The following is an 8663-nucleotide window of genomic DNA, read 5'->3' as shown; positions in this document are numbered from 1 at the left end:
CATCACAAACATAAATGAGCGTAGTAGCAATTTGCTAATTTAAGTTTTCTTAGAAAATCCTTGAGGTTGTGTTTAACTTCCATTTAAAATTATTAGTCTGAATGGGTCCAAGAAAAAAGGAAGGAGGGGGAACTAGAAAGAAGTGTCATTTTCTTGAAAATACAGGACAACATGATTCCTTTTAAGTCTAGTAGGAATTTATGTTAATTCTGGATTTGCATATTTGCTATGATTCCTAGTTTATATAATATGACATTTTTTTGTTTGTTGTGATCATTAGAAACCTGACTAAAAGAAAATTATGGGGGAAATGCAACTCATGAGTCTTCCAGTGATAGGTGGAACTGCGGGGTGAGAGAAAGGAGTGGAAATAGGGATTTTTGTTTAAGGAAAAGTGACATTTCTAAGGAAACACCCAGCATAGTATAGCCTGGTGTTTTGCTAGTTGGAAATGAGCTGGAAAGGAGTGTCATGCTAGCTAGACTGCTATATAGACCATGAGAGAGAGAGTGTGTGTGTGTGTTTAGACTGTTGTAGCTGCTAATTGGCATCCTGCCAGAGAGCCAAAAAGTTTTGCCTTTGCCAGGGAGATGCTGCAGATTGACACTTCTGCATTTCTATGCACTTCTGTGCTTAGTGGGTGACTCTGCAGTGTCTTGGTCACTACTGGACTCTGGATCATGACACCTCCCTCCATAAAGTAATCTGTCCAGCATCTGAATACCAAAACCACACAGACGTCTCTTAGAATCCATGTACTTGATGACCATTATAATTATTTCATAATATATGTGGAGAAAGGGTTGGATAAAAATTGTTCTTTATACTATCTCCAACAGTTCCCAGCTGCAAGAAATACCAGGTGAATGGAAAATTTCTCTAAAAATGTATTTTTACTATCTGCATCTTTGCTAATGTAAAGACTGCATTATTCTTTTTTAAGGAAACAAAGTTCTTTTCTTTTTAAGCCATTGGAACCTTTTCCTTTATTTTACAGCCAGCAGATGGAAACTTGTTTGCTGGAACTTCTGAAACTTTGTGAGTAAAATCTTCACGTATTTGCAAAGCTAAGTGTCTGTGATTTATTCTAACCTAAGTTTTTTATGGGGAACATTTGTTCAAGGATGGATGCTATAAAATCTGACCAAAATTCAATGAGCTTTGTAGCAATCACCATTGTGCTAACTATGCTAGGAGATCCCCCCAACCTCTCCAACAATTATTGCACAGACCCATAGTTTTTCTTTATTCATTTCTTAATTGAGGATATATTTTCCCAGTCCTTCCCCATTTCTGTCCTTTTCTTTTGGCTAGGTGGGGCAGGGAAAGCAACTTGGACCACTTAACATCAGACTAATAAAAGACAACATAGAAGCTATGTGGCCTAACCTTTAATGGGAACTCTTATTGACAGATGCAGAGCATTTTCATTATAAAAACAACATAGCTTCTAAATGAAGCAGCACATGTACTAAAGGCTGTCTGAGTCTCATGCAGCTATCATTTTTGACAGCTGCTACAGGTAGCTGTAGCTAGAGAATGCCTCCCAGTGTTTTCTGTTCCTCACGCTCCCAGACAGAACAGTATTAAGGTCAGTCTATGACAAATATGAATTCATATTGTGAGCCTGTACATTTCTGAAGCAAAGATTGCGCCGAAATTCACTAGCTACGCTTGGACCTCTTCAACATGCAGGGCTCATGGATGTAGAAGACAACCCCATTACTTGCTACATTGCCTTACTAGCAGCACCTCAGCCTCCTTCTGACTGAGTGAATAAATTGTGCTCAGTACAAGGTAGCTTTGACATGTTAGTGGCTTGTTTTCATTCAGGATTGCTTCCACAGAAGAGGCGTTGTGCAATGACTTAACTATGTGCATAATTAGCCCATAAAATGGCACTCATCCCTACATTTAGCCATTACATGCCCAAGGGTATGTTTGTATAAATGCCAAATAATGTGGATAATAGAATGGAACCTTCATGGATGCCAGTTTCAACTTAACTTAAAGATTATACATAACTTGTCCACCATTACCAGGTGACTTCACTTTTATGACTGAGATGACTAGTTTGGCAGTTCTTGACACAGCAGAAGCAACAGTCAGCTGCCTAACCAGCCTCCTATAGTCAATTGTATCAAATGCTGCTATACAAGTCCAAAGTGACTAAAACAACCAGCGGTCCTAGATCAGTTTATCATCCATCATCCATCAGTTTATCATCCATCATTCTGACAACTGTGTTGTCTATTCCAAAGGTCATTGGAACCTCATCTGGAATTTCTCAGTACTGATATTACATTCCAAATATATTTGCAGCTGAACTGCCACAGCCTTTAAATTTCTTTCCTTTTTTAGTGGATAGCAGAGTTTGAAAGTGGAAAACCATTTCTGATTAGGATATACACTGTTCCATATGAAAATACTCGTACTCCTGTTGGAATAAGTTTTAGGCTTACAAACTGCTTTCATATTAGGAGTTGCAGTAGGAACTCAAGTGTTTGCTCGATAGTTGAAAAACTTCAGATGTTACTACTAGAAGTTACCGTATTTTTGCCATGTGTAAGATGATATTTTTTTTTGCTATTAAAATAGGCAAAAAATAGGGGTTGTCTTATACACGGATAGTGAATGCAGAGGGGGTGAGTGGGCAGGTGATTGGCAGCAGTGGGCAGGTGGACGATTGGTTGTGACCTCCTTCCAGAAAGCTCAACAACTTTGGATAACTTCCCTCTAAAAACCTCAACAATTGAAGACTCCCCTCTGCAAAAAAAGCAAATAATAAGAAGAAGAACCCCAACAACTCAAGAAATATCGATTTCTTAATTTTGGGTTCAGAAACATAGGGGTTGTCTTATGCATGGGGCCATCTTATACACGGAAAAAAATATGGTAAATAAACACTTGGTGTAGCAGTGGGGGATGAGCACACAAGCTCTACCCTTTGATAGGGTGATCTTTCTGCACTCAAGGAGTTTCCCTGAACATTTTAGAATCCTGGTTTCCCAGGTCTCTATAATTTGGAGGATGACGGGAACAACCATGTGGGGACAAAGTTGGCATGCTTACCCCATGCTAAATACTTACCCCATGTTAAATGTGTTTATTTAACTTCTAATTATAACACTTGATGATGGCTAACAAGGCACCAATCCCCATGAAAACTAAAATGACTAATGCAATTTTAGAAAGAATTGATGCATTTTAATTTCTTTTCTATACTATAAAACTTCTACTAAATCTAAAAATGCCATCAGTCATTTTAGATGGAGATAACAGGCAAGAAGTCACTCAAATTAAATTTGCTTCCTTAGGCTTAGCAAGAGAAGAAAAGATCCTTAGGAATAATTGACAGATAAGAGATGACGGAGATAAAAAGAAATGGTCTGGTAAGTATTTAATGGCTGTTTATGGCATTACACATGTTATAGTTTAGTGGTACATTGAAATTTCATTATTTTCATAGTTCTTGTTTTCCCATTTCGCTTTTCCTGTCCACTTCGTTCTGCTAATTTTACTGAGTAAATACAGTGTGGATAATGGACAGCTATTGTGCCAAAATACATTTAAAGGACTTATTCAAAAGGAATAATTTGTCCATCAAAGTGACCACCAGTGGCGTAGCGTGGGTTGTCAGCACCCGGGGCAAGGCAAGTAATTTGCGCCCCCTAACCTGTGGATTTGCACCCCCTAACCCTAACCCCCAGATGTTGCGCCTGGTGCGGCCGGCCCCCCCTGCACCCCCCCCACTACGCCACTGGTGACCACAGCTGTCTCTTTTCCATAACATGAACTAATAAAGATGTATTAAAATGGATCTCAATTACCTACATCATCTGGGAATGCTATTTTTTTTTTATCACAGTCCAAGGAAGTTGTAGTGTTTCTAAAACAATGCCTGGAATTGGTATGGGGTGGATAAGCTGAAGCTTAATCCAGACAATAAATAGATGTTCCCAGTCCGAAGATCAGGTAATAGGAAATCTACCTGTTTTTGGTCTCAGATTTTAGTGTACAGTGGTACCTCGGGTTAAGTACTTAATTCCTTCCGGAGGTCCATTCTTAACCTGAAACTGTTCTTAACCTGAAGCACCACTTTAGCTAATGGCGTCTCCTGGGGCCGCCACGCAGCCGGAGCCCAATTTCTGTTCTTATCCTGAAGCAAAGTTCTTAACTTGAAGCACTATTTCTGGGTTAGTGGAGTGTGTAACATGAAGGGTATGTAACCTGAAGCATATGTAACCTGACGTACCACTGTACATGGCAATAGAGCTCAAAAATATGGAAGTAAAAGGAGGAGGCCCCACAAGCCTGACTCTCCTGACTCTCACCAATTTTAGTTTATCTTTCACTTTTGGTCCACATCTCATTTAAAGAACCGTAGGAAGGTAAAGCAGGGGTCTTGAAATTTCCTAGCTACAGTACACAGCTGGATTGAACAGGTCATCTGATCCCAGAGTTCTCCACTATGGTGAGATGCTTGGTATTTTTATTTAAATTATAGTAATTATTTCTGAACCTGCATATAGATCAGCACATGGAAATTTTATGGAAATCCATATAATATTTTATTGTCTTTTTCAGAGGTGCCCAACTCTCATCTCTTTCCCCCCACTGCCTATAATTTGAGCATTGTGTAGCCTGCCCATGCAAAACTGTGTCCTGGCTATTTCCATGCTGGTGTAGCATAGCTTCTAAGAAGGCTTCTAGAACTCTATGGTAACAAGGGAGGAGTCCATACCATAGCTCCTTTCCTTCTTCCCATGCCAACCTCTGCTCTCTTGAAGGCTTGATCAATGCAGTGGCCCTTGGCCATAGCTTCCATATTATGAGTACTAATGATTTTAGCCTATTCACATCAGTTTTGGTGTGTGACAACATTCAATTTAAAGATGGCATAGCTACATTTGGACAATGGAGTTGATCTGTTCTCCACCTGGGCTTTTGAAGCATATTCTGTATGGCCAGCTGTATTTCAAAGAAAGGACAGTTAGGTTTTCAAGCTACAGGTTAGGTTAATATTTTCTCCTGTGAACACTGAGCTGTTGTGGGCCAATTCTCCTATTCAAATACTCAAATATTTGACTTCACATATTTCCATTTATTTTACTATGCATGTTGATCCATAGGAATCCTTACAATGCACAGGCCATGTGCTGCCTATTGCATGGCAGTTCTTTTGTTGATGTATATTTGAATTATCACAAGCTATCAGGCATTTGTTTTTTCCACATCTAGAGATTCTCAGAAGGAGCATTTCATGTTGCCCTTTTGCTCAGCAGGAAGACGACGCTGGCAGTAGAGACAATATAATGATTTGGGCTACAGTTGTGAAGGGCTGTTATACTATAATGGGTCACATCCTCTGCTTTCCTAACATAAGGCGGGGGGGGGGGAGTTGCTGTCAGGCTTTGCTAGCTATAGTTTGTTTTGACATCTTTGTGTTACCAAATGTGCTGGCTGTCAGAATCTTCTATATCCCAAATCTGCTGGCCCAATTAGTTGTAAAAACAGGAGCCTCTTGTCAGAAATTGCCTCTCCCTTCTCTGCATACTGCAGTCCAAAAGGTTTTTGAACTCTATAATTAGAGCAGGGAATGCAAGGCATTGTGGTCCCACTTAAATACAGATGTTCAGTGCTACAAGTGGTGGGGTAACTGCAAATATGATGGGCACAGCAGTTCCTGAATATAGTTCTAAACATGATCTCATGAAGGGTGTGTGTGTGTGTGTGTGTGTGTGTGCGCGCGCGCGCGCACATGCACATGGATCTCTCTGGGATAGGATTCCATGTTTTGAGTGGTGTTGGTGCTTCACAATCCTATGCATATATTCAGAAGCATGTCCACTGTGTGCAATTGAGCTTTCTCCCTAGTCCTGACCTTCAGTTGTATTCCTACAGTTACCTGAGAGTAAGGCCCTTTGAATACATCAGAATTTACTTCTGAGCAGACATGCATGGAATTGAATTGATAATTTTTTTGTGAGTAGATAATTGTTAGGAGGCATTTTTGATGTGTTGCTGGATTTGTGGGTTTAAAAGAAGCAAATCCTAGTATGCTTTTATTTACTGCATATGCAGTCCACTTCCTCCAAGGAAGGACAGCTCACGGGCTTATTCCATTGTATCCTACTGTTCTCCGACAGAACCCTTATAAGGTGGGTTAGTGGTTCTTGGCCAGCCATCTGAAAATCTTGGATTTCTTTTTCCTTCCCCTTCCCATCAAAACAGGAGGGATATGTCACAAAATCAAGGGGTGTGGAGTATTCCCTAACCATCAAAGGGAGACTACTAAGCATTAAAATGGGCACAGGATTTCACAGGACAACTAAAGGATTCCTTGCTATTTGTTTAAAGCAAATAATATTTCCTTCCCTTCCCACCTCCAAATCAAGTGTGATGTGATAAAAGAATTCAGTTCTGACAGGGTGCTTCCATGACCTTTTATACTCTTCAAGTCCTTAAACCCCTCACACAAATTTATGAGTTGTCTCCCATCTTCAGCAAGTCACAGGGATGTGAGATAGCAACATTATAGTAGGGAAATGCAAGTCTGATTTTTCAAGTAGGCAATGCTTTTATCTTTTTCCTCCACTTGATAAAAGAAAGCTCTTTCTTTCTTTTTGCCAGTATGAAGTATGTTCCGTTCCATGGCATGCAACTGACAGATTGCCATTTTAAATAATGGCTGGGGTTCAGTCCACCTAATAACAACCTTGTGCCCTGAGGCAAGATAATCTGAGATACAGAGTATCCCTGGCAAAGACCTGTCCATCATTTTCTTGGGAACCTCTGTGTAGCCCCTGCCCTTGAAATCCTTTCCCGCTGTTAAATTGGGAGTGGGGGCTTAATTAAGAAATAGGTATAGTGCATAAGACTGAGTGGAAATGAACTGACTTGCTTTCATATATACTGAAAGCTTTGCACATCTTAAACATTCATTTTATTGTCTCTCTCCAATTTGCTTCCCTTGTGCACACCCCCATTGGACTTAGAGCTTGACTAAGCACTTAGGTCCCATCCATACTATGCATTTAAGGTAGTGTTATACCGCTCTGAACAATCATGGCCCCCCTCAAAGAATCCCGGGAAATGCAGCTTTTTAAAGGAATTGACAGGTGTTGAGAGACCCCTATCCCTTCCCCTCAAGCTACAGTTCCCAGTGTTTCCTGGGAAGAGGCATTGATTTTTAAAGCACTCTGTTCATAACTCTATGAGAGGAATGGGGGTACATAGAACCCAAGGTCAGCCAAGTTCTTTGGTCACCTGAGGCCCTCCCATAAGTTGTTGGGACTACAACTCCCATCATCCCTGACCATTCGCCATGCTGTCTAGGGTTTGATGGGAACAGGACTCCAACAACACTTGGAGGGCCACAGGTTTCTCATCTGTTGCATAAATTAATTATGCATTATGTGAAGTAGTGCTTTTATTCTGACCATCATGGATATATAGTCAGTCAAAACTATTGGGGCTTTCAATCAGACAATCCCCTAACTGCATTCTGGAGTGGTTGCAGCAAGGCTGTGTGTCACGGTATTCTGAAATGTGTAGTTTTCCATTTGGGATTGCAGAGAAATGATGGGCACCTCACCTTTCAGAGATGCTTATCCACCACCACTGATCTTGTCATTGAGGAACTCCTGATGAGCTACCAAGACACCCCAGAATTCTTCAGAACATATTTGAAAATAACTTCTTTATCATTAACCTTGGTTTTCTGCTTTAGCATTTTGTAATACAAGGATAACATTTGCCGATAAGTCCATGTGAAGCAGCTATATTTAAATAGAGTTTGTGTGGGGATGTTATATATTTGCTTTAGCATCATGGAACTAAGGTAAAGCATAAATGTTCAGCTCTGCTTTGATCAATGAGGGTTTTCTCTCATAAAAATGATCCTGCTATGTCCTTCTTATATTCTTTCCACCAGAGTTCAGCAAGGGCAGGCTGAAGATTAAAATCTCTTTCTGTGCAGAAGGCTTGCAATACTTCTGATTTTTGAAGTGATTAGAATTTCATTTCTCACTGTAATCTCCCCACCCCCCTTTTCCTTTCTTTCTTTTTTATTAGAGCCACTCGGCCTATACATAACAACTATGGATGGGGAGAAAATGGATCAGGAGAAGGAGACATTCATTAGAAAGTAAGTGTGTGGGGATTAGAAAAGTCTGTCTGACTCACAAAGTAGAAATGGCATTTAGTATCCTAGACAAAATAAGCAAATGCTGCCGTGAAGTTTAAAGCCTGCTGGTCGCAAAATTGGAAATTGGTTTCCTGGGGCTCTCTGTAAACTCTTCATTACTTTACTCAATCATGCTTCATTAGAAAGTTAACAGACAGAATACCAGTGCACATTGGGATACGTTCAAGCGCCAGCCCTTCCGTCTCCTTGAACGTCACTTAAAACTTGACTGTCACAGCAGATTAGACATTGTGTCAAATTGCATCTTCTCATCAGGCTGCGGCATGGGCAGCTTGCAGATCATAGCTACTTAACCTCTTGAAAATTGCCAGGTGCTTTTTAGCCTGTTTTGCAATGGGTAACAGGAGGGTTTAATTCAAAGTGATTCTGATGGAACTAACACACAATTTCCAAAGGCATCCGGAAGGAAAACAAGCTGATGAAAGGCACAAACTAAAGACATGCACATGATGTC

General features: G+C 40.4%; 1 long non-coding RNA gene across 2 annotated transcripts in view; it reads left to right on the top strand.

Annotated features, from left to right (window-relative positions):
- Positions 1-995: 995 nt before the first annotated feature.
- Positions 996-8663, top strand: part of LOC309529951 — a 158206-nt gene continuing 150538 nt past the window's right edge. For both annotated transcript variants that reach the window (XR_014218545.1, XR_014218546.1), the window contains exons 1-3: positions 996-1038; positions 3318-3392; positions 8077-8149. This is a non-coding gene — a long non-coding RNA (uncharacterized lncRNA). The remainder of the gene's footprint in view (positions 1039-3317; positions 3393-8076; positions 8150-8663) is intronic.

This window comes from Podarcis vaucheri (assembly GCF_965113315.1).
Source record: "Podarcis vaucheri genome assembly, chromosome: 3".
Lineage (NCBI taxonomy): Eukaryota > Metazoa > Chordata > Lepidosauria > Squamata > Lacertidae > Podarcis > Podarcis vaucheri.
This window is presented reverse-complemented; position numbering and strand designations above follow the sequence as displayed.